Source organism: Petromyzon marinus, unplaced genomic scaffold (genome assembly GCF_048934315.1).
Source record: "Petromyzon marinus isolate PM22_M1 ecotype Great Lakes invasive population unplaced genomic scaffold, UKy_Petmar_22M1.pri1.0 PM_Scaffold_8, whole genome shotgun sequence".
Taxonomy (NCBI): Eukaryota; Metazoa; Chordata; class Hyperoartia; order Petromyzontiformes; family Petromyzontidae; genus Petromyzon; species Petromyzon marinus.
Genome location: NW_027423688.1, coordinates 243,869 through 271,753, shown reverse-complemented (window position 1 = coordinate 271,753; position 27,885 = coordinate 243,869). Strand labels below are relative to the sequence as shown.

The window sequence follows — 27,885 nt, the reverse complement described above, 5'->3', positions numbered from 1 at the left end:
GTGGCACAGTAGCCTCATGCAGAAGCTGCACGTGGCACAGCAGGCATGAAGGAAGCTGTGGAAGAACTCGAGGAGCTGCTTGGCCTCGTCTGGCAACCCTGGTCAGCTGGTTCAGAACTGGAGGAGGAGAAGCAGCTGTTGTGAATCCCTGCAACAGCTGTCCCTGTGAGCTGCCCCTCACTACAGAGAGCTCCATGGAGAGCATGGGGATGATCACACCCACTCACCCACCCACCCAATCACCCACCGACCCACTCACCCTGTAACTCACTTACTCACCCTCGTAACTTACCCAATCATTTACCCAGTCATCCACCCATCCACTCAATCACCCACTCACTCACCCACCCATCCACTCACTAACTCATTCACCAACCCACTCATCCACCAACCCCACACCCACTCACCCACTTATTAACACAGGCATTCATTCACTAACTCACCCACCCACCAATTCACCCACAAACTCACTAACCAACCCAACCACCCACTCATTCACTTAACAAACCACATACTCACTCAAGAACCAACCCACTCACCACCCACTCACCTACTACCAACGCAACCTCTCACTCACTCACCCACCCATTCACTCACTGACGTATCCACTCACTAACTCACTCATCCCAACCACTCCTTCACGCACCCACCAACCGATTAACCACCCACTCACTCACCCTCTCACTTGCCAACACACTCACCCAATCAATCACCCACCCATCCACTCACTCACTCACTAACCTACCCACGCACCGTTTCACCCACTCACCCATCAACTCACTCAACAACCCATCCACTCACTCAAAAACCCATCCATGAACTCAACCATCCACCGAGCCACCAGCACAGACTCACCCAGTCACCGACTCCATCACCCACAGACTAACACACAAATTAACTCAAACACCCACTAACTCACCCACTGAATCACCAATCCACTCAACCACTCACTCAATCTCTAACCCATCCACTCACTCGTGCACTCACCCACCCACTCACCAATCCACTCACTAACTCACCCACTCACTCATTCATTCACCCCACTCAATCAACAACCCATCCACTCTGTCTCACTATTGCATCTTCACTATCGCATCCACTAAGTCGCCTGTCACTAACGAACCCACGCACGTAGTCACCCAGTGAACAACCCACCCACTCACCCATTACCCAGGCTACCACTCCACTACTCCCCCACCCACCTAGTCACTCCTGACCCACCCACAAACCCACTCACCTACCCGCCAACCCACTCACCTACCCGCCAACCCACTCACCTACCCGCCAACCCACTCACCTACCCGCCAACCCGCTCACCTACCCCCCAACCCACTCACCTACCCCCCAACCCACTCCCTGCCAACCCACTAAGCCACCCGCCAACCCCCTCACCCACCCGCCAACCCACTCCCCTTCCCGCCAACCCACTAACCCATCCACAAACCCACTAACCCATCCACAAACCCACTCACACACCCACCAACCAATTCACCCACCCACTAACCCACCCAACTACTCACTCACATACCCACCCACTCATTCAGCCACACTCACGCATAAACTCACCGACTCAACCTCCCACACTCACCCACCCATCCACTCCGCCAGTGGGGGGGGGGGGTAAGGCACGTGCCCCCCCCCAATGATCCGACCAAAATCCCTAATTTCGATCGGATCATTGGGGTTTATTAGTAATAAATCGGCATTTTGCGACCCCTACTGCCACTGTGTAGCATATTATTACGTGCCCGGAACTCTATGAGATGATAGGATAAGAGTCTGAGTCCATAATTGGCAATAAGTAACGGCAAAGCAGTTATAAGTGACTCACAGAATTGTGCGAAGTTGCGAATAGTACACAACTTCCCGCAAGGCATTCACCTTTAGTGAGCGCGATGCCGATCACACAACACGTTCGAATCCGACCCTCGATCGATGGCTGCGCCACTCAATCTTGTACCCACGAGCTCACTCACCCACCCACACACTTATGCACAGACTCACTCACCCACCCACTCACTCACCCTCCCACTCACTCACCCACAGACTCAATCACCAACCCACCCACCCAATAACTCACCAACTGACCCACCCACAAACTCCCTAACTAACCCAAACACTCATTCACTTCAACCAACCATCCACTCAGCCACCCACCTATTCACCCCCACTCACTCACTCACCCCACTAACTCAATAAGCCACCCACTCACTCACCCACCCACTCATTCAGCTACACACCGACACATTAACTCATCCACTCAACATACCACACTCACACACTCATTCACCAATCCATCCATCCTCTCATTCAGCCACTGACTCACCCATTCACTCACACCCTCAACCTCCCACACTCATCCACTCACCCACCCTCCCACTAAGTCAACCACATACACCTACTCACCACCCACTCACCCATTACCCATGCAACAACTCACCCGCTTACCCACCCACTCACTCATCCACCCATCCACTCACTCACTCGGTCAACCACCCATTCACTCACCCACCCATTTCATCCATTCACTCACCCACGAACTGACCGACCCCTTCACTCACCAAACCCCTCACTCACCCAAACCCTCACTCATCCACACACTCACCCACTCAACCCCCCACATTCACCCACCCACTCACCAACCCACCCTCTCATCCAGCCATTCAATTACTCATCCCCACTCACCCCTTCAACATTGCACACTCATCCAATCACCCACCCACTAACTCAAACACCCTCACAATTACCCACTCACTCACTCATCCATCCACTCAATCACCCACGCACCACATCACTGACCCAACCCATCAACTCACGAACCCACCTATTATTCAGAAACTCACCCAGGCACTGACCTACTCACCCACGACGCACTACACACGTAACTACTCGCCCATTCTCCCACCAACTGACTCAATTTCTCACCCAGCCACCCAACCGCTTGACTCACTTACTCAATCACTCTCCCACTCACTCACCCAGTCATCCACCCATCCAGTCACTCACTCAGCCACACAACTCACTCACTTAATCACTCACCCACCCACTAGCGCTCCTACTAACTCATTCACCCACCCCTCACTCACCTAACCACTCACTCCCTTCAAGCTCCCACACTGCTCGCATCAGCCACCGACTTAATCAACCACAAATATCCACACACTCACCCATCCACTCACCCACTCAATCACACAACCACCCACTTCGTCACACAACCACCCACTCAATCTCTAACCCACTCACTCACCAACCCCCACACCCACCTACTCATCCACCCACGTATTAACAGGCATTCGTTCACTCTCTCACCCACGAACTCACCTTCTCACCCACCCACAATGTCACGAACCAACCCAACCACCCACTCACTCACTCAACATCCCATCCACTCACTCAACAATCCACTCACTCAAATACCTACCCACGCACTCACAAACTCACGGTATCATCCAACCACTAACTCACCCATCCCCTCACCCACTCATGCACTAACTCACTATCGCATCCACTAACTCTCCTGCCACGAACTCATCCACCCACATACTCACCCAGTCACTCACCCACTACTGAGGCTACAACTCCATTACACCCACTGCCACCCACTCACTCACTCACCCACCAACCCACTCACCTATTCGCCAACCCACTCACCTACCCGCCAACCCAACACCTACCCGCCAACCCACTCACCTACCCGCCAACCCACTCACCTACCCGCCAACCCACTCACCTACCAGCCAACCCACTCACCTACCAGCCAAACCACTCACCTACCCGCCAACCCACTCACCTACCAGCCAACCCACTCACCTACCAGCCAACCCACTCACCTACTAGCCAACCCACTCACCTACCAGCCAACCCACTCACCTACCAGCCAACCCACTCACCTACCAGCCAACCCATTCGCCTACCAGCCAACCCACTCAGCAACCACTCGCGCATAAACTCGCGCATAAACTCACAGATTCAACCTCCCCCACTCACCACCTACCCACTCACTAAACCAACTATTCACTCACCCCACTCACTCACCCATCCATACATTCACTCACCCACCCCCTCACTCACCGAACCCTTCACTCATCCACACACTCACCCAATAACTCACCCACTGAACCTCCCACATTCACCCACCCACTAACCAACCCACCCGCTCAACCAACCATTTAATCACCCATCGACTCATCCCTTAAACCTCACACAGTCATCCAATCACCCACCCACTAACTCAAACACCCATTCACTCACCCATCCCTCCACTCACCTACTCAATCACATAACCACCAACTCAATCTCTAACTCAAACACTCACCAACTCACCCATCTTCTTATTCACTCAATCTTGTACCCATTAACTCTAATCACTCACCCACCCTCCCATTCACCAACTCACTCACCGACACACTCACACACCAACTCAGCCAGCCACGACCCACTACCCACGTAACCACTCACCCACCCAAGCATTAAATCACCCATCCACTCACCTTTTCAACCTCCCACTCATCCAATCACCCACCCACTGACTCAAACACAAACATCCATTCACTCACCCACCCACCTGCTCACTCACCCACCCACCTGCTCACTCACCCACGCACCAAACCACCCACCCACCCAATCACTCACCCACCCACCTTTTCACCCAGCCACCCTCTCAAACCCGTACCCACTAACACACCCACTGACCCACCCTCACCCACCCACTCATGAACTCACCCATCCAATTATTAACCCACCCACTAACCCACTAACTCACCCACTAATTCACCAACCCGACCACTCACCAACACAGCCTAAATATAAATTGTTTGTTTTACCAGGCAAGGCCCACTGAGATATATGGATGATTTTCAGAAGCAACTTCGCCACAAATGATAGCTCAACAGAGTGGCTTATCACGTATACATTTATAGCAGCCAACTCCTCTAAATGCATGTTTCTAAATGTGGAATCGAACCCACAACATCCTGTATACCCGGCCAGGTAGTTAACATCTTGCCACCATGACACTCCATTCTCTGACTCTCCCACCCACGAAACCACACACTCAAACACCGACTCACTAACTCAACCATCCATTAATTCAACCACCGAGCCTTGCACACACTCACTCACCCAGCCACGCACTCGCCAAGCCACGCACTCAATCTCTAATCCACACTCACTCACCAAGCCTCTCACCTACTACCCATCGAACGTCGCACTCACTCATCCACGCACCCACCCACAAAACCGCCCATCTACACACCAAATAAAAATGTAGCTTTTTTTTACTTTACTAGGTAAGGCCCATGCTATATACATCTTTTTCAGAAACAAGCAGAGTACAAATGATTGCTCAATGGAATGGCTTTTCACATAGAACGTTATAGCAGTCAAAGTCTATAAATGCATGTTTCTAAATGTGGAGGGGCAACCTGGAGTACACAGAGAAAATTCCATGCAACCACGGGGGAGAACGTGCAAACTCTAGATATACAGGCGAGGTTCTTAAAATTTTGCCACCTTGCCATTCCACTCTTTAACTCAACCACCCACTCAAACACCCACCCACCCAAACACAAACCACTTGTAGAGTAAAATGGGGACGTGACGTCATGTGTGCCGTCTAGTGCGATGACGTCACGGAACGTGGCGTCATGCGCGCTGGGCGGCTCGATGACATCATGTCTCCTCTAGTATTTAAGTGGGACCCCGTGACCAAAGCGGGGTCACTGTGGGAACGGGTAGAGTGAGAAGGGTGGAGAGGGAACCAGGGGTAGAGAGGGATCGACGAAGAGTCAGGAGTGAAGCCGGTGGTAGCCGTAGGAGGTGCTGCTCTTCCCGGTCGGTGGGGTTGGCAAGTTCCCCCATCCGACTCGAGGGAGAGAGACCGGAGCTAGCCGGGCTGGACCAGGACTTAGTGTAGGACCCCTAACCCCTGGGAAGTTGCCACACCCTTTGTGTTATTGTAATATACTTAATAAACCTTTGGCGAAAGCCCTTACCTTCAAGCCGTCTCCGAGTCGTCGTCGGGAACTCCTCAACACACTAACCAAATCAATCTCTAACTGACTGACTCACCCACACACCCACAAACTAACTCACCAACCCACTTACCAGCCCACCCACTACCTAACTCAACAACCCACTCACTCAACAATCCACTCACCCACCAGGTCACCTATTCACTCCCTCACACACCCACCCATCCACCAACTCAATGTCTAACTCACACACTCACCCACCCAACCAATCACAAACTCACCCAGCCACTCACCCTGCCACAAAATCAATCTCTAACCCACGCACTCAACATTCCACCTACTCACTAATCCAAACTGACTAAATTCAACTATTTTTTAAGTTACCAGGTAAGACCCACAGAGCTATATAAAATATTTTTCCAAAGTAACCTGGCCACAAATGAGAGCTTCACTAAGTGGCCTATCACATAGTAATGTATAGCAGCCAAATCCGATAAATGAATGTTTCTAAATGTGGAGTCGAAATCCACGTGACCATAGAGCACATGCAAACCCCAAATATACAAGCATCAGGGTTGGGATGGAACCTACGAACTCCAAAATACCAGGCGACGTAGCTAACATCTCGCCACAGTGGCGTACAATTCTCGAACTCACCCACTCAACTACTAAAGACACCCACCAACCCACTCACAAACCCGCTCACCCTGCCATGCACTCAATTTCTAATCAACGCACTCACGCACACACCCACTCACTCACTCAACCACTCATCCACGCACCCACCTACACATGCACTCACTAACTCACCCACCCACCCACCCAACCTACCCACCCACTCACCTCACCCACCCACTCACTCAGTGACCAACTCACGCTCCAACCCACCCACTCACACTGTGACCCACTCAATCTCCCAACAACTCACCCAGCCCCTCACCTACTTACTTAACCACCCATTCACTCACCGACCGACGCACTCACCGCCCACTCACCCAACTGTAAACTAAAATTTAACTATTTTAATTTTCATAATAAAGGTTTTTGGGTTAGATCGCGTTTATTTATAAATGTGTCGTAACCCTCCACCACCCGACACGGCCAATCAGCAAAAAAGTCTCACGTTGACAAAAGACAAATAGTGAATTATTTGTCTTTTGTCAACGTGACACTTTTTTTTGCTGATTGGCCGTGTCGGGTGGTGGAGGGTTACGACACATTTATAAATAAACGCGATCTAACCCAAAAACCTTTATTATGAATAATATTGGTCGCGAAAGCCTACATGTTAAACTATTTTAATTTTACCAGGAAAGGCCCACGGAGCTATATAGATTTTTTCATAAGCGACGCGGCCACAAATGACTGCTCAAATAAGTTAGTGAGTGCGTGTGTAGGTGGGTGCGTGGATGAGTGGTTGAGTGAGTGGGTGTGTGCGTGAGTGCATTGATTAGAAATTGAGTGCATGGTAGGGTGAGCGGGTTTGTGATTGGGTTGGTGGGTGGCTTTAGTAGCTGAGTGGGTGAGTTCGAGAACAGCCAAAACCTCGAAATGCATGTTTCTAAATATGGAGAGAAAACCCGGAGGACTCGGAGAAAATTCCATGCAACCACAAGGAGAACATGCACACTCCAAATATACAGGCGTCATAATCGAGATCGAACCCACAACCTCCTGTACAAAAGGCGAGGTAGTTAATATCTCACCACCATGGCGCTCCACTTTCTTGACTCAGTCACCCACTCACCCACCCATTCAGCCACCTACCCACTCAAACACCCACCCACTCAAAAACCCGCACCTTGCCACCAACTCAACCACTTACCGACGCATCCACTTACACACCCACCCATCCACCCACTCAATCTCTAACTCGCACACTCACCAGTCCACCCGCTCACCCAGCTACTTACCTACTCACCCACTCACCCTGCCACCCACTCACCCTGCCGCCCACTCAACCTCTAACCGACCTACCGACCCAACCAGCCACCTACCCCCTAAAATATACTACTTTTTATTTCACCAGGTAAGGCCCATTGAGCTATATAGACCCTTTTCAGAATCGGCCTGGCTACAAATGATAGATAAACGAAGTGGCTTATCACATACATTTATTGCAGCCAAATCCTCAAAAGGCATGTTGATTCTAAATGCAGCGGAAAGGACCCGGAGCAAAATCCACACGACCAGGCGGAGAACATGCGAACTCCAAATATACAGGCGGCAGGATCGCAATCGAATCCACAACCTCATGTATACTAGGCGAGGTAGTGAACATTTCACCACCGTAGCGCCCCACTCTTTGACTCACCCACTCACTCACAAGCTAACTTACCCACTCAACCTCCCACATTAACTTACCCACCCAGCAGTCACTCACCCATTCACTCACTCACCTACTTTCTGACCCCATTCAGTCAACAACTCACCGACCCACCCAACCACTCACTCACTTAGTTAACCACTTGCTCACCCACCCACTCACCCTATGACCCACTTAATCTCTAAATCACTCACTCACTAAACTACACACTCACCCAACATACTAACTCAAACACTCACCAACGAACTCACTCACCCAACCAAGAACTGACCCACTCACTCACCCACAAACTCGCGAACCAAAAACACACATACCCAACCCATCACTCACCCAACTCCTCACTCACCGACTTACTCAATCATCCATCCAGACACTCACCCACTGACCGACCCACCAACTCATTAACTCACCCAGGACTCACTCACTCTGCCACCCATTCAATTTCTAACCCACTAGCTCAACCACCCACTAACGCAACCACTGACCCACTCGAACTCATCCACTCAAAAAGCCACCCACTAAAATATCTAAACCACACTCATGCAACCACCCACCCACTCACCCTCACACTTACCAATGCGCTTTCCCACTCACTCACCCATCAACTCACTAACCCACCCATTAATTCAGGAACTCACCGAGCCACTGACCTATTCACCCAAGACGCACTACCCACGGAACCACCCACCCACCAACTGACTCAATTTCTCACCCACTCACTCACCCACCCACGAGTGCTCCCACTAACTAATTAATTCATCTACTCACTCACCCACCCCTCACTCACCTAACCATTCACTGCTTCAAGCTCCCATACTCACCAAATCACCCACCGACTAAATCACCCACAAATATCCACTCACTCACCACCCACTCACCCACTACTCACACAACCACTCACCAACTCATTCACTTGCTCACCCACGCATTCACTCACCCCACTCACTCACCAACCATCCACTCACTCACCCACTCACTGAACCACCCCTTCACTTACCCACCCCCTCCATACTTAACCGCAATAACTCACCCACTCAACCTCTCACATCCGTCCACTCACTCACCAACCCAACCTTCCACGGTCATCCAATCTCGTACCCACTAACTCAATCACTCACCAACGCACTCACCGTCTCACTCATCCATTCCCTCATCCATCCACTCACTCACCCATTCACCAAATCAATCACGCACAAATTAACTCACCAATTCAACCAGCCACTGAGCTACTCACCCACGAGCCACGTAACCACTCACCCACCCTCCCTCCCACTGAATCTCTAACCCACCCACTCACACATCAACTAACCCACCCATCATCTCACCCACTCACCCAGCCACCCACTCAATCTCGTACCCACCAATTCAATCACTCACCCCCCATCCAAGCATTCAATCACCCATTCACTCACCATTTAAATCTCCCACTCATCCAATTACCCTCCCACTCATCCAATCACCCACCCACTCATCCAATCACCCACCCACTAACTCAAACATAAACATCTATTCACTCTTTCGATTTAAAGCTTTCGTGACTGCAATGATTCATCTTCTTTGGTTCTTTCGGTAAAGTCACGTAGAATGAGAATAAAATAATAAATTGATAAAATAAAATAACACAATAATATTCTCACGACGTTTCGGCCACAACACAAGCGGCCTTCATCAGGTGAAGGGGGCGAGACTGTCTGGTAGGACAGCGCTGGAGTGAGAGAGCCACGTTCAGATCACGGCTTTTAAGCTGTGTGAGAGGAACAAAGAGCCTTGACGAAGGAATTAGCATAAAATTTAGCATTGAAATGGCTGAATGATTAGCTTGTGACTGGTCACAGAAATAGCTATGTTAAAAGTTAAAGCATACACATCCGCAGAGGCACCCATTGTTAAAAGGAATTAGCATAGAATTTAGCATTGAAATAGCTAAGTTAAGGCATACACATCCGCAGAGGCACCCCTTGACAATGGGATTAGCATAGAATTTAGCATTGAAATGGCTGAGTGATTCGCTTGTAACTGCTACAGAAATAGTTACGTTGAAGTCAGAGCATACACATTCACCGAGGCACTTAGTACAAATCAAACAGGAGAATTTAGCATTGAAATAACTAGGCGAATTTAGCATTGAAATAACTGGGTGATTTGCTAGTGACTGGTCACAGAAATGACTACACATCTGAGCTATTCACAGTACTATATAGTGAACCAATAAAAACTAAAATATAAATTACCTTCATGTTATCAATAAACTCTATATTCTCCAATCAGCTAAGCTACCAACCATAAGTCGTTATATATCACAATGCTATATGGCGAAAAAATGGGTGGATTCTTACCCTCAAATTTCCGTACCACGGATAGCTACGGGCCCCGTTCAGACGGACGAGTTCGTCCATGGTCGGAACAGAGGAGGGGGAGAGAGACAGCTGCGAAGCCCTAGTATACTCCATGTTGTAAACCATACCATTAACCGTGGTGTGAGAGGTATTAAGAGGCAATGCTGGCAAAAGAGCTGCGGTCTGAAGGTCATCGTAAAATTACAATTAATTAAGAACAGAAATGATTTAACACATCTTTCCAGTGGTTACTAAGCCTGAATCCATCTTCTCGGTTGAAATTGTCTCTGTGCTTGTATATGTGAATGGCCTCATGAACGAATCTCTCATGGTAGCCAGTTGGTTTGCAAAGAACCTCCGTCTTGGAGAAGTCAATGTCATGTGAGCCCACTGAATTGTAACAGTGATCTGCCACGGCAGAGGAGTTCGTCTTACCGTGTTTCAAGTCTGCTTTATGTTCGCGGATGCGGTCCGAGATATGTCTTTTGGTTTCTCCAATGTAGCTACTCCAGACATACGGTACCCGGGCGTTTACAAACTAAAGTGCCTCTGTGGTAGTACGAACGTGGCTCTCTCACTCCAGCGCTGTCCTACCAGACAGTCTCGCCCCCTTCACCTGATGAAGGCCGCTTGTGTTGTGGCCGAAACGTCGTGAGAATATTATTGTGTTATTTTATTTTATCAATGTATTATTTTATTCTCATTCTACGTGACTTTACCGAAAGAACCAAAGAAGATCTATTCACTCACCCAATCCTCCGCTCACCTACTCAATCACATAACCACCAACTCAATATCTAACTCAAACACTCACCAACGAACTCTCAACCTCCCACACTCATGCACTCACCCACCTAACCAGTAACTCAACCACACAAATCCACTAATTCACCCCTTTGCTCAGCCAATCAATCACACAACCACCCACTTAATCTATAACCCATCCACTCACTCAACGACCCATCTTCTCACCCACTCAGATAACCACCCACTCAACCACACACTAACTGATCAATCTACTCATTCACCCACCCACCAACTCACCCAACCCCTCACTCACGCAACCCCTCACCTCCACCCACCCAACCTCCCACTCTCACCCTACTACTCAATCACCCACTCAATTTACAAACTCAATCACCGACTCCATCACCCATCCACCCATACTGACCCACCCCCTAACTCACCCGCACACCCACTCAGCCACACAATAATTCACCCACTCACTCACCCCAATTATCCAACAACCTACCCACTCAACTCACCCACCCCTTCACTCATTCACACACCCACTTAACTTCCCACGCTCACCCACCCATACAACCATTAAATTACACATCCACTCACCCCCTCAACCTCCCACAATCATCCACTCACCCACCAACTCATCCACACACACACTCACTAAACCACAAACACTCATTCACCTACCCCTCCGTTCAGCCATTCAATCACACGATGATTGATTAAATCACTAACCCACCCACTCGCTCCCCCACTCACTCACTCCCCAACCCACTCACGCACTCCCCAACCCACTCATCATCTCACTTACCCACCCATGCACGCACTCACTGACTCACCGAGCCATTTACACAATTAACAATGCACTTACCAAATCACCCATGCATCCACTCACCCACTCAAACTCCCCCACCCACTCACCATCCGTCTCACTCACCCACTCGACCCCCCTCACTCACCCACTCGATCTCCCACACTCACCCACCTACTCACCAACCCACTCTCTCATCCAACCATTCATTCACACCCTCAACCTCCCACATTCGCCCACTCGGCCACCTACCAACTAACTCAACCACATACACCCGCTCACTCAACATTACCCACTCACCCTCTACCCACGCAATCAATCAATGCCTCCTTCACTCACCCAACCTGTCACTCACCCAACCCCTCAGCCACCTACCTCCGTCTCAAGCCTCGTGCAGTCCAAGCTCCAGGAGGGCCTCCTCCTCCTCGAACCCGCCGAGGTTGGGTCCCGTGTACGTGCCCTCGTGGCCACGCACGCTCACGCGCACACGGGGTCGCGCGTTTGTTCTCGCCACGCGAACCTCGGCCGTTATCTCCCACCCGAGTCCCCGCCCACTGGGGCCCCATTAGGGTCCCCGTCGGGGGGAACAATGAGGTGTCCATCCGCTGTGTCTCCTCCCCTCTCGACCCCGCTAGGACCCCCTGCGCCGCTCACGATATCCCCCCAGGAGGACCCTGTCCCTCCTGTTCCCATCTCGCGGGGTCGCCTCTCCGCACTCCCGCGCTTCAGCAGGCTCAGTGCTTGCACCACCATGCGGCGCTCCTCAGAACCTGCGGAGGTGGACGAGGGTGGGGGGGATCATCATCGTCAGCAGCAGATGCAGCATCATTATTATTATAAGCAGCTACAGCAAGTCGCAGCATCATAATCATCATCTGAATTACCAACACCAGCAGGAGCACTATCATCACCATCTTCAACTTGCCAAGCCATCATCATTACATCATCACCAGATTAATAGATCTCTACCATCACCATGCGTAAAGACATTAGCATTATATTCACTATCTCCTGCATATGCTAATCTCAACATAATTATCGTTAACATTATAACCAACATCATATCGATCAACGCACCGGTGTAAATTGTTCTAGTTGTATTCAATACAAATCAGTTAATATTTGCATTACTCGAACGTGCCACACCACTGCTCCACTCCCCACTGCCCTTCTCCATCCTCCCCCTTGCTCCTTGGCCCCTTACCATCTGCCAACTGCCCCCTTGCTGCCCGGGCTCGTGGGTACCCTCAGAGGATTTGTATTCAGCTGTAATATCGAGGCTAGAATACATTTCCGCGTGATAAGCCACTTCGTTGAGTTATCATTTGTGATAGCCAGGTCGCTTCAGAGAAACATCTATGTAGCTCAGTGAGCTTTACCGGGTAAAATACAAAATTGTTTAGTTTTTTTGTCTGATGGTAAGGTACCACGCAAACCACCACCATCATGACTGCTGTCAGGCTCCGTAGAGCAGGGTGCGTGTTTGTTGTCATCGTCTACAAGAGCTACACGTGGCAAACCGGGGGTGCTGTCGCATGGCTCGGCGATTGCGCATTTGCAGAATTAATCTGGCAAGGGTCACATGATCAGAAAAGGGGCAGTCCAGCAACATGAACCCTTGCACTGTGCCGCTCCCCACACCTGCAACCAACCAGCGTGGTGAAGTATGGTCAAATACACCGCAACGATCCGCTAGGTTGTGGCGGTCCCCATACAGCAGCGGAATCGTGAAAGGGCCATAGCGTGGTCGCACATCCATCGTCCCACGTGATACCACCTGCGGGGCACGCCTCGCAACGCTCAGGTGAGCGTTACCTGCACTCGCTTCCTGCCGGATAGCTTCAACCACCTGCCAGCCATCGTATCCCGAGGGGAGGTCGGGTCGCTTCATTTGCTCGTCGCTCCACAATTGGAAGTTCCTGGCAAAGGTGCGCGAGGTGGATGAGCTGGAGTCCTGTCTGTGAGCGTGTGGGTTTAGCACGCTGCGCTACAATGAATCCGGCGACCCGAGCTCGATTCCCGCTTACAGCCACCATCACCAGTACGTCCTGGATCTCGAGAGGTCGGTTCAGCCTTAAATTAGTATCTGGTACGATGTGTACACATCGCAACTCGGGAGAAAAAGGCAGCTCAGGGTGGTCCCGGCCACCCACACAGAACATTTGTGAAACCCAGAGATTATGCGTGAAAAACGTGCAGATCATTAGAAAAACAGGCAAATATCTTGCGTGATATCAAATATGGATCATGCGTAAAACACATACCGATCATACGCAAGAAACACACACTCAGGCAATGTATGAAAACACACTCATATGCTGCTGTAGGATACGTTGGTTCAGCAGATGTACAGGGTGATGGATTACAATGTTAAGTTTTTTTTAAAATGGCGATGAAGAATATTGTCCATTCATTTGCAGTCCAGCCGTACACTCATTCATTCACGTGCTATCTTTTCGTCTATGCATCGGTCAATCCGCAAGTCAATTATGCAAGAGGACTCAGTCCCCCCCTGCCCCGCCCCCCTCTGCAAGTAGTAGCAGCTCCCTGCACCACCCAGCTAACCCCACACTGCATGCCGCGTTCTGCGCGATGAGTTCAAGGTCGTGTGGGTGACACATTACCGTGGTGATTATTTGAAATGTAACTTTTTATTTTACCAGGTAAGTGAGCCATATAGCTCTTTTTAAGAAGCGATCTGGTCACAAATGTTAGTTTTAACGGAGTGGCTCATCTTGTGGAAATTTATAGCAGTAAAATACTCTAAACCAGGGGTCTCAAACTCGCGGCCCGCAGGCCAATTGTGGCCCGCGGAACGATATTTTGTGGCCCACTATTTGCCATCAATTATTTTTATTTATTTATTATATTTTTTTACCATAGCTCATGCTCGTGACAGCTTCCGGTGTTTGTTGACAAGTTAGCCAACGCGAATTAGCAACGTTAGTCACTTGGTTGAAACGTGATTCCGGAGTGACACCAAGTGGAAGGAAAATATATCCTGTCACCCTGTGCAAGGTACAGAGGACTTAGGAAGTGGGCGGACTCAACAAGTGTAATCAGTGACCTAATAAAGACAACAGAGTGTTGCAATAGGAAAGGTAAAATAATTACATGGATAGCAAATAGCATGAGATGGGTGGCAAGAACAGAAGCCAAATGTTGGTTAGAACCTGAATATTATAAAGAAGTTATAGATTATTATTACAAGAGAAACAAAGAAAAGGAAAAAGGACAGATATGTGCAATCGCAAAAGAAAATAATTTACCAAGAACAATTTAATCAAAAAGAGCAAGAAATTAAAAGATATAAAACATGAGACAATGCACTTGATGTTAAGAATTAAGACAGGTGGAGTAACATGGACACCAGAGTTAGCTCAATGGCATCCAGAGAGATTCGTTAGAGCAGAAAGATATGTAGGATGTGAACAAAAAGAAAATCTAGATCACTTTATTTATGAATGTGAAAGGTATAAACACCTGAGAGAGAACACGATTGATGAATTAAATAATGATAAGAAAAACGAAGTGCTCAAAAAAGCATGAACAATGATAAAGTTTTCAAATACCTCTCAGAATATATAGAAAGGGCATACTAAATAAGATCCCAAATACTCAGGTATTGGGATAAAAACATGTAAATATATCACCCCCACCTTCCCTGAGCTTTCCAGGATGTTCAAGCGGACCATGTGCCTTTTTAGGAGCACATATCTGTGTGAAAAAAGCTCTTTTGCACCATGAACTTTAATAAGTCAAAGTACAGGTCCAAACTTACTGATGAGCATTTCAAGCCATACTGAGGGTCTCAATTGCTTCCTCCCTCAAGCCAAATGTGGCTCAGCTGTGTAAGAAGAGGAAGCGCTGCCAGGTCTCTGGAAGCATGGAGTAGGTAAGAGAAGCCTATGTTCTGAAGAACCGTTCATGTTCTGAACTGTTATTAATAAAGATTGAGAAGATTGGATTACTTGCACTTTTTTGTAATACTTGATGCGGCCCAGCCTCACCCAGACTCTACCTCCAGCGGCCCCCAGGTAAGTTGAGTTTGAGACTCCTGCTCTGAACGCATGTTTCTAAATATGGAGGGAAAAACTGGAAGACCTGGAGAACAATCCACGCGACCACGGGAGAGAGAGAGAGACATGCAAACTCCAAATATACAGGCGTCAGGGTCCGGATCGAACCCACGACCTCTTGCATACCAGGTGAAGGAGTTAACATCCCACCACCGCGGCACCCTTATGTACCAGGTTACACAGTCACGGACTCAAATGAAGACACAGTCCCTTCATTTAACAGTCTGTTCGATAAATAAGTTCTGTTAGCGAGCACCTATTAAGGCTAGCATGCCACACGAGGGGGTGGGTGGTCAGTTTTACCCAGGATAGCCCTACTGGCTCTTTTCAGGAGGGTTCTACCACATTTCCCAGCAATGATTACTAGGCACAGTATATTCCAACTGGGTAATTTGCGGGCAATTGTATTTAATTCGGTTAATCTGGTCCATGACGCTGGGATCTTCAACGTCCACTGAAGCAGACGGCACATGGTGTCTTTGCGGTGAACACGCCTGTAGCATTAAACAGGGCGGCCGCTGGATTCAAACCGCGAACATCTACGACAAGCGGCACACGTACAACTGCTACAGACACACGCCGAGTGTGTAATCACTCAATATGTGAGTGATTACACGCAACATTGTTGCGTGATTAAACACAACGTTGTTGTGTGTGTAATCACACAGAAAAATATTGATGAGACGCAACGACGTTGTGTTGAGTGTAATCACAAACAACAACGTTGTGTTGAGTGTAACCACTCAAAACGACATTGTGTTTAGTGTAATCACTCACAACGACGTTGTGTTGAGTGTAATTACACACAACGACGTTGTGTGTAATCACACACAACGACGTTGTGTTTAGTGTAATCACTAACAAAGACGTTGTGTTGAGTGTAATCACTAACAACGACGTTGTGTTTAGTGTAATCACTAACAACGACGTTGTGTTTAGTGTAATCACTAACAACGACGTTGTGTTGAGTGTAATCACTTACAACAACAACGTTGTGTTGAGTGTAATCACAGGCAACAATGTTGTGTTGAGTGTAATCACTAACAACAACGTTGTGTTTAGTGTAATCACAACAACAACGTTGTGTTGAGTGTAATCACTAACAACGACGTTGTGTTGAGTGTAATCACAGGCAACAATGTTGATGACACACAGCGTCCAACAGAGGGCGTCGTAGTCGTGCCATGGGGAGGCGGCGAGTGATGAATGCCACTGCGGCGCCGCAAAGAGATCAGAGCCGTGATATTTATTTATTTGTACACTGGAGGAGGAATCCGATGAGCTACGAAGTTCTTTATCACAAACGTCCAGCGTCTTGGCCGTCACGATAGAACGAGGCCGATAAACGTGGAGGTATAAATGAGGGTGATGCTAAGTCGGTGTGACGTGCCCTAAGTGAGGTTGCCATGGGCGTGTGTGTTGGCTGTGTCAGGAGCGGGTGAGGAGGACGAGGCAAGGGGTGAGGAGGACGAGGGGTGAGGAGGACGAGGGGTGAGGAGGACGAGGGGTGAGGAGGACGAGGGGTGAGGAGGACGAGGGTTGAGGAAGACGAGGGGTGAGGAAGACGAGGGGTGAGGAGGACGAGGGGTGAGGAGGACGAGGGGTGAGGAGGACGAGAGGTGAGGAGAGTGAGGGGTGAGGAGGACGAGGGGTGAGGAGGACGAGGGTTGAGGAGAGCGAGGGTTGAGGAGAGCGAGGGTTGAGGAGAGCGAGGGTTGAGGAGAGCGAGCGGTGAGGAGAGTGAGGGGTGAGGAGGACGAGGGGTGAGGAGGACGAGAGGTGAGGAGGACGAGGGGTGAGGAGGACGAGGGGTGAGGAGGACGAGGGGTGAGGTGAGGGGTGAGTAGGACGAGTCGAGTGGTGAGGAAGACAAGATGAGGGGTAAGAAGAACGAGGTGTGGGGTGAGGAGGACGAGGCAAATGGTGAGGACAGCGAGGGGAGGGGAGGACGAGGAGGACGAGCTAAGGGTGAGGAGGACGAGGCAAATGGTGAGGACAGCGAGGGGAGGGGAGGACGAGGAGTGAGGACGAGCTAAGGGTGAGGAGGACGAGGCGAGGGAGAGGTGAGGGGTGAGGACGAGGTGAGCGGTGAGGACGGCGACGGGTGAGGAGGACGAGCTGAGGTGAGAGGTGAGGACGAGTCGAGGGGTGAGGAGGACGAGGTGAAAGGTGAGGCGGACGAGGGGTGAGGAGGACGATGGGTGAGGAAGATGAGGCGTGAGGGGTGAGGAGGACGAGGGGTGAGGGGTGAGGAGGACGAGAAGTGAGGAGGACGGGGGGTGAGAAGTAAGAAGAACGAGGTGTGGGGGTGAGGAGGACGAGGCGAGGGCTGAGGAGAGCGAGGGGTGAGGAGGACGAGGGGTGAGGAGGACGAGGGGTGAGGAGGACGAGGGATGAGGAGGTGAGGAGCAGGGTGCGGTGGACGAGCGAGGGGTGAGGACGGGGGGTGAGAAGAAAAACGAGGTGAGGACGAGGGTTGAGGAGAGCGAGGGGTGAGGAAGACGAGGGGTGAGGAAGACCAGGGGTGAGGAGAGCGAGGGGTGAGGAGGTCGAGGGGTGAGGAGGACGAGTCGAGGGGTGAGGAGGAAGAGGTGAGGGGTAAGAAGAACGCGGTGTGGGTGAGAAGGACGAGGTGAGGGGTGAGTAGGACCAGTCGAGTGGTGAGGAGGACAAGATGAGGGGTAAGAAGAACGAGGTGTGGGGTGAGGAGGACGAGGCAAATGGTGAGGACAGCGAGGGGAGGGGAGGACGAGGAGTGAGGACGAGCTAAGGGTGAGGAGGACGAGGCGAGGGAGAGGTGAGGGGTGAAGACGACGACGGGTGAGGAGGACGAGCTGAGGTGAGGACGAGTCGAGGGGTGAGGAGGACGAGGTGAAAGGTGAGGCGGACGAGGGGTGAGGAGGACGATGGGTGAGGAAGATGAGGCGAGGGGTGAGGAGGACGAGGGGTGAGGAGGACGAGGTGAGGGGTGAGGAAGACGAGCTGAGGGGTGAGGAGGACGAGGGGTGAGGAGGACGAGCTGAGGGGTAAAGCGGATGAGGTGAGGGGTGAGGAAGACGAGGTGATGGGTGAGGATGAGGTGAGGGGTGTGGACGAGGTGAAAGGTCAAGCGGACGACCTGAGGGGTGAGGACGAGGTGAGGAAGACGAGCTGAGGGGTGAGGAGGACGAGGTGAGGAGGACGAGGGGTGAAGAGGACGAGCTGAGGAGGACGAGGTGACGGGTGAGGAGGACGAGGTGAGGGTGAGGAGGATGAGCTGAGGGGTAAAGATGACGAGGCAAGGGGTGAGGACGAGGCGAGGACGAGGTGAGGGGTGAGGAGGACGAAGTGAGGGGTGAGGAGAATGAAGTGAGGGGTGAGTACGAGGCGAGGGGTGAGGAGAACGAGGGGTGAGGAGGACGAGGCGAGGGGTGAGGTGAAGAGGACGAGCTGAGGAAGACGAGGTGAGGGGTGAAGAGGACGAGGTGAGGGGTGAGGAGGACGAGGTGAGGAGGACGAAGTGAGGGGTGAGGAGAACGAGGGGTGAGGAGAACGAGGGGTGAGGAGGACGAGGCGAGCGGTGAGGAGGAGGCGAGGGGTGAGAGCGAGGGTTGAGGAGGACGAGGCGATGGGTGAGGAGGACGAGGTGATGGGTGAGGACGAGGTGAGGAGAGCGAGGGGTTAGAGAAGGACGAGGTGAGGGTGAGGAGGATGAGCTAAGGGGTAAAGATGACGAGGCAAGGGGTGAGGACGAGGCGAGGACGAGGTGAGGGGTGAGGAGGACGAAGTGAGGGCGAGGTGAGGGGTGAGGAATACGAGCTGAGGGATGAGAAGAACGAGGTGAGGGGTGAGGAGGACGAGGTGAGGGGTGAGAACGAGGGGTGAAGGAGAACGGGGTGAGGAGGACGAGGCGAGATGCGAGGACGGGGTGAGGACGAGGTGAAGGGTGAGGAGGAGGTGATGTTTGATTCGTGACAAAACATGTAATAAAGTTATTAATAACAATCTGAATTATAGTCAATTATTCACGTCTACTACAGAGAGTGCAGGTAGCCGTGTGAGGATGAGGTGAGAACGAGGTGAGGGGTAACGACGAGGTGAGTAGAACGAGAGGCGAGGGGTGAGAACGGGGTGAGGGTTGAGGACGACGGGTGAGGTGGACGAGGTGAGGGGTGAGGATGAGTCGAGAGGTGAGGGGTGAGGATGAGTCGAGGGGTGAGGAGGACGAGGTAAAACGTGAGGCAGACGAGGAATGAGGAGGACGATGGGAGAGAAAGATGAGGCGAGGGGTGAGGACGAGGGGTGAGGAGGACGAGGGGTGAGGAGGACGAGGGGTGAGGAGGACGAGGGGTGAGGAGGACGAGGGGTGAGGAGGACGAGAGTGAGGAGGATGAGAGTGAGGAGGACGAGGGCTGAGGAGAGTGAGGGGTGAGGAGTAAGAAGAACGAGCTGTGGGGGTGAGGACGAGGTGAGGGGTGAGAACGAGGTGAGGGTTGAGGACAAGTGAGGTGGACGAGGTGAGGGGTGAGAATGAGGTGAGGGGTGAGAATGAGGTGAGGGGTCAAGAGGACGAGGTGAGGGGTCAAGCGGATGACGTGAGGGGTAAGGAGGACGAGGTGAGGGGTGAGGAGGATGAGGAGCAGGGTGCGGTGGACGAGCGAGGGGTGAGGAGGATGAGAAGTGAGGAGGACGGGGGTGAGACGTAAGAAGAACGAGGTGTGTGGGTGAGGAGGACGAGGCGAGGGCTGAGGAGAGCGAGGGGTGAGGAAGACGAGGGGTGAGGAGAGCGAGGGGTGAGGAGGACGAGGGGTGAGGAGAACGAGGGGTGAGGAGGACGAGGGGTGAGGAGAGCGAGGGGTGAGGAGGACGAGGGGTGAGGAGAGCGAGGGGTGAGGAGGACGAGAGGTAAGGAGGACGAGGGGTGAGGAGAACGAGGGGTGAGGAGGACGAGAGGTAAGGAGGTGAGGGGTGCGAAGGACGAGTCGAGGGGTGAGGAGGAAGAGGTGAGGGGTAAGAAGAACGCGGTGTGGGTGAGAAGGACGAGGTGAGGGGTGAGGTGGGCGAGGCGTGAGGATGACGAGGCGCGGGGTGCGGTGGACGAGGTGAGGTGAGGGGTGAGGAAGACGAGCTGAGAGGTGAGGAGAACGAGGGGTGAGGAGAACGAGCGGTGAGGAGGACGATGTGTGAGGAGGACGATGGGTGAGGAGGACGAGGGGTGACGAGGGGTGAGGAGGGTGAGGTGAGGGGTGAGTAGGACGAGTCGAGTGGTGAGGAGGACAAGATGAGGGGTAAGAAGAACGAGGTGTGGGGTGAGGAGGACGAGGCAAATGGTGAGGACAGCGAGGGGAGGGGAGGACGAGGAGTGAGGACGAGCTAAGGGTGAGGAGGACGAGGCGAGGGAGAGGTGAGGGGTGAGAAGGACGAGGTGAGCGGTGAGGACGACGACGGGTGAGGAGGACGAGCTGAGGTGAGAGGACGAGTCGAGGGGTGAGGAGGACGAGGGGTGAGGAGGACGATGGGTGAGGAAGATGAGGCGAGGGGTGAGGAAGATGAGGCGAGGGGTGAGGAGGACGAGGGGTGAGGAGGATGAGGGGTGAGAAGGACGAGTCGAGGGGTGAGGAGGACGAGGTGAGGGGGGAGGAAGACGAAGTGATGGGTGAGGATGAGGTGAGGGGTGTGGACGAGGTGAAAGGTCAAGCGGACGACGTGAGAGTTGAGAGGACGAGCTGAGGAGGACGAGGTGAGGGGTGAGGAGGACGAGGTGAGGAGGATGAGCTGAGGGGTAAAGATGACGAGGCAAGGGGTGAGGAGGACGAGGCGAGGACGAGGCGAGGACGAGGTGCGGGGTGAGGAGGACGAAGTGAGGGGTGAGGAGAACGAGGGGTGAGAACGAGGGTTGAGGAGAACGAGGCGATGGGTGAGGAGGACGAGGTGATGGGTGAGGACGAGGTGAGGAGAGCGAGGGGTTAGAGAAGGACGAGGTGAGGGTGAGGAGGATGAGCTAAGGGGTAAAGATGACGAGGCAAGGGGTGAGGACGAGGCGAGGACGAGGTGAGGGGTGAGGAGGACGAAGTGAGGGGTGAGGAGAACGAGGGGTGAGAACGAGGGTTGAGGAGAACGAGGCGATGGGTGAGGAGGACGAGGTGATGGGTGAGGACGAGGTGAGGAGAGCGAGGGGTTAGAGAAGGACGAGGTGAGGGTGAGGAGGATGAGCTAAGGGGTAAAGATGACGAGGCAAGGGGTGAGGACGAGGCGAGGACGAGGTGAGGGGTGAGGAGGACGAAGTGAGGGCGAGGTGAGGGGTGAGGAATACGAGCTGAGGGATGAGAAGGACGAGGTGAAGGGTGAGGAGGACGAGGCGAGGGGTGAGAACGAGGGGTGAAGGTGAACGGGGTGAGGAGGACGAGGCGAGATGCGAGGACGGGGTGAGGACGAGGTGAAGGGTGAGGAGGAGGTGATGTTTGATTCGTGACAAAACATGTAATAAAGTTATTAATAACAATCTGAATTATATTCTTAGTTTAGTTATTTTGTTGTTTTTCTCTTCAACGTGACTTTACCGAAAAAACTAAGAATATGAATTACTGCAGTCACGAAAGCTTTAAATCAAAATTTAATCTGAATTATAGTCAATTATTCACGTCTACTACATAGAGTGCAGGTAGCCGTGTGAGGATGAGGTGAGAACGAGGTGAGGGGTAAGGACGAGGTGAGTAGAACGAGAGACGAGGGGTGAGAACGAGGTGAGGGTTGAGGACGACGGGTGAGGTGGACGAGGTGAGGGGTGAGGATGAGGCGAGGGGTGAGGATGAGGCGAGCGGTGAGGACGAGGTGAGTAGAACGGGGGTGAGGACGAGGCGAGGGGTGAGGAGAACGAGGTGAGAAGATGAGGGGTGAGGAGGGCGAGGGGTGAGGAGGGCGAGGGGTGAGGAGGGCGAGGGGTGAGGAGGGCGAGGGGTGAGGAGGGCGAGGGGTGAGGAGGGCGAGGGGTGAGGAGGGCGAGGCGTGAGGAGGTCGAGGGGTGAGGAGGGCGAGGGGTGAGGAGGGCGAGGGGTGAGGAGGGCGAGGGGTGAGGAGGGCGAGGGGTGAGGAGGGCGAGGGGTGAGGAGGGCGAGGGGTGAGGAGGACGAGGGGTGAGGAGGACGAGAGTGAGGAGGACGAGGGCTGAGGAGAGTGAGGGGTGAGGAGTAAGAAGAACGAGTTGTGGGGGTGAGGACGAGGTGAGGGGTGAGAACGAGGTGAGGGGTGAGGACAAGTGAGGTGGACGAGGTGAGGGGTGAGAATGAGGTGAGGGGTGAGAATGAGGTGAGGGGTCAAGAGGACGAGTTGAGGGGTCAAGCGGACGACGTGAGGGGTAAGGAGGACGAGGTGAGGGGTGAGGAGGATAAGGAGCAGGGTGCGGTGGACGAGCGAGGGGTGAGGAGGATGAGAAGTGAGGAGGACGGGGGGTGAGACGTAAGAAGAACGAGGTGTGTGGGTGAGGAGGACGAGGCGAGGGCTGAGGAGAGCGAGGGGTGAGGACGGGGGGTGAGAAGAAAAACGAGGTGAGGACGAGGGTTGAGGAGAGCGAGGGGTGAGGAAGACGAGGGGTGAGGAGAGCGAGGGGTGAGGAGGACGAGGGGTGAGGAGAACGAGGGGTGAGGAGGACGAGAGGTAAGGAGGTGAGGGGTGCGAAGGACGAGTCGAGGGGTGAGGAGGAAGAGGTGAGGGGTAAGAAGAACGCGGTGTGGGTGAGAAGGACGAGGTGAGGGGTGAGGTGGGCGAGGCGTGAGGATGACGAGGCGCGGGGTGCGGTGGACGAGGTGAGGTGAGGGGTGAGGAAGACGAGCTGAGGGGTGAGGAGAACGAGCGGTGAGGAGGACGATGTGTGAGGAGGACGATGGGTGAGGAGGACGAGGGGTGACGAGGGGTGAGGAGGGTGAGGTGAGGGGTGAGTAGGACGAGTCGAGTGGTGAGGAGGACAAGATGAGGGGTAAGAAGAACGAGGTGTGGGGTGAGGAGGACGAGGCAAATGGTGAGGACAGCGAGGGGAGGGGAGGACGAGGAGTGAGGACGAGCTAAGGGTGAGGAGGACGAGGCGAGGGAGAGGTGAGGGGTGAGAAGGACGAGGTGAGCGGTGAGGACGACGACGGGTGAGGAGGACGAGCTGAGGTGAGAGGACGAGCTGAGGTGAGAGGACGAGCTGAGGTGAGAGGACGAGTCGAGGGGTGAGAGGACGAGTCGAGGGGTGAGGAGGACGAGGGGTGAGGAAGATGAGGCGAGGGGTGAGGAAGATGAGGCGAGGGGTGAGGAGGACGAGGGGTGAGGAGGATGAGGGGTGAGAAGGACGAGTCGAGGGGTGAGGAGGACGAGGTGAGGGGGGAGGAAGACGAAGTGATGGGTGAGGATGAGGTGAGGGGTGTGGACGAGGTGAAAGGTCAAGCGGATGACGTGAGGGTTGAGAGGACGAGCTGAGGAGGACGAGGTGAGGGGTGAGGAGGACGAGGTGAGGAGGATGAGCTGAGGGGTAAAGATGACGAGGCAAGGGGTGAGGAGGACGAGGCGAGGACGAGGTGAGGGGTGAGGAGGACGAAGTGAGGGGTGAGGAGAACGAGGGGTGAGAACGAGGGTTGAGGAGAACGAGGCGATGGGTGAGGAGGACGAGGTGATGGGTGAGGACGAGGTGAGGAGAGCGAGGGGTTAGAGAAGGACGAGGTGAGGGTGAGGAGGATGAGCTAAGGGGTAAAGATGACGAGGCAAGGGGTGAGGACGAGGCGAGGACGAGGTGAGGGGTGAGGAGGACGAAGTGAGGGGTGAGGAGAACGAGGGGTGAGAACGAGGGTTGAGGAGAACGAGGCGATGGGTGATGAGGACGAGGTGATGGGTGAGGACGAGGTGAGGAGAGCGAGGGGTTAGAGAAGGACGAGGTGAGGGTGAGGAGGATGAGCTAAGGGGTAAAGATGACGAGGCAAGGGGTGAGGACGAGGCGAGGACGAGGTGAGGGGTGAGGAGGACGAAGTGAGGGCGAGGTGAGGGGTGAGGAATACGAGCTGAGGGATGAGAAGGACGAGGTGAAGGGTGAGGAGGACGAGGCGAGGGGTGAGAACGAGGGGTGAAGGTGAACGGGGTGAGGAGGACGAGGCGAGATGCGAGGACGGGGTGAGGACGAGGTGAAGGGTGAGGAGGAGGTGATGTTTGATTCGTGACAAAACATGTAATAAAGTTATTAATAACAATCTGAATTATAGTCAATTATTCACGTCTACTACATAGAGTGCAGGTAGTCGTGTGAGGATGAGGTGAGAACGAGGTGAGGGGTAAGGACGAGGTGAGTAGAACGAGAGGCGAGGGGTGAGAACGAGGTGAGGGTTGAGGACGACGGGTGAGGTGGACGAGGTGAGGGGTGAGGACGAGGCGAGAAGATGAGGGGTGAGGAGAACGAGGGGTGAGGAGGGCGAGGGGTGAGGAGGGCGAGGGGTGAGGAGGGCGAGGCGTGAGGAGGGCGAGGGGTGAGGAGGGCGAGGGGTGAGGAGGGCGAGGGGTGAGGAGGGCGAGGGGTGAGGAGGACGAGGGGTGAGGAGGACGAGGGGTGAGGAGGACGAGGGGTGAGGAGGACGAGGCTAGGGGTGAGGAGGACGAGGCTAGGGGTGAGGAGGACGAGGCTAGGGGTGAGGAGGACGAGGCTAGGGGTGAGGAGGACGAGGCTAGGGGTGAGGAGGACGAGGCTAGGGGTGAGGAGGATGAGGTGAGGTCGGTAAGGGAGGTGTCCGTCTCCGGAGTGTTGCATGATATTTGTTGCTATGCTCGATGTTTGGTTGGTGACATAACATTCAATAAAGTTCTAAATAACATCCTGAAAGATAAGAAATTACTCGTGTCTGCTGCATAGAGGCCAGGTACCCGCGTTTGCCTTCTGCGTGTGCGTGTAGATAAATCAGAATCTGTATTTTACATGAGTTTTGACGTTCTCATTCACACACGTCCAGAAGGGTCGGGTTAGCCAGTTGCATCAACAACAAAATGCAATTAAAAAGATACTCGAGTAAGGATTGAGAAAATGTAGTCAAGTCACGAATAAATGTCATGTAAAATCAAACTGTGCAAGCTCATACCTTCTTGTAGATTTGTCAACATCAAATCCAAGCTTGGGCAAGATGGCAAAACACCAACAGTCAAAGTACCATACCAAGACAGTGGCCTCGATTAAATTGCATTCAAACATTGAACTCTCGACACGTGGGTGAAGAGGTTCCGAGTTTCAAATCGCAGACGCAAAAGCCGCGTCGAGAACTTTGAGCACTGGCTGATACGAAGGCAGCTTCCTCTGCCCCCATAGGGTGCCTGGGGGCACGTGATCTGGCTCCGCCCATGGTAGGCGGGGCCAATTGCGTCACTTCCTGCGCACTCACCTCCGACCCCAATGGCGTTACGTCACTCCGGCAGGGCGAGCGAGCTGAGCGGCTGCGTTTGTCTCTTGCGCCCCCAACAGGAGCCATGAAGTTCTTCAAGAGACGGCAGCAGATGCAAGCGACGCTGGAGACTCCAAATTCGTCAACAGTGGAGGTGAGTGGCGCCACCTCTTGCGTTGGAGTTATACGAAGTAACAAATAGAGTACTGCGATCACATCGAGAAAAAATATTATTTTTTAAAATATTTAAATTTTACTTTAAATTGAGCGCTTGATGCGTGGGTAACGAGGTTCATAGTTTAAGATCACAGATTGAGAGTTTCATCAAGGATTTTAGTCGGAGAAAGCTTTCTCTGGGCAGTTGGTCCTTGTTTGCGTTGCCAAGGTGATAGCATCTCGTGTCAACTGCCATTTCCCAGCAGCTGTGCCTGGGGGTCACGTGACGTTTGGTGACGCAATAAGGCCCGAGCCATTGGCTCCGCCCTTTTTGGGTAAAGCCAGTGACGTAATCACTGCCATAGATGACGTCATCACTGTATTCGATGCCTTCTTCACTGAAATTGACGTCGTCACTGTAATTGATGACGTCATCACTAATCGATGTCATCGCTGTAGTCGATGGCGTAATCGCTGCATCTGATGACGGCATCGCTGCATTTGATTACGTCAGCGCTGCGTGGTGGCCTGTAATTCGGGCAAAGCCAGCGATCTGAGCACCTGTGTTTCTTTATCTGCGTCGGCAAGAATATACATGATATTCTTCAACAGACCACAGTTGAGAAAGCAACACATGAGACAATGAATGTGTCAACAGAGTAGGTGCGTAGTGCCACCTCTTGGGGGTCGTCCATAAATGACGTCACGCACTTGGGGGGTTGGCAGACATTTGTGACGATGTGTGACGGGGGGGGGGGGTTTGAGAAATGTGATGTCACATCAAAATGCGCAATTTTAAATAAAAATAGACAACACGTTCTACTTAATTAAATACTTTTTAATAAATGTTCTACAACATCAGAGTGCAGCACCACATTAATACGCACTACAATGGCAATAGTTTAATATGTTTTCTTGTTCATGTTTTTTGTTTGTTGCGGGTGCACCCGATTCAAGGGCTGAATGGCTCACAGGGCTATACCAAATAAATGGAACTGTGAACTAAAGCGATTTGAAGCATGTTTTTTTTTTTGGGGGGGGGGGGGTCTGACTTTTTGTGACACCGTGTGACAAAGGGGGAGGGGTCCAAAATA

The 27,885-nt window shown here is 52.6% G+C and overlaps 1 long non-coding RNA gene across 1 annotated transcript; it reads right to left on the bottom strand.

The window, feature by feature from the left end:
• On the bottom strand, nt 1–26,709 carry LOC142923868 (uncharacterized). Its single transcript, XR_012940913.1, has 4 exons — nt 26,339–26,709; nt 14,005–14,108; nt 12,565–12,959; nt 1–117 (listed from the first exon to the last, which is right to left on the bottom strand). It is a non-coding gene; the product is annotated as an uncharacterized LOC142923868 (long non-coding RNA).
• Between the last annotated feature and the right edge of the window lie 1,176 nt (nt 26,710–27,885).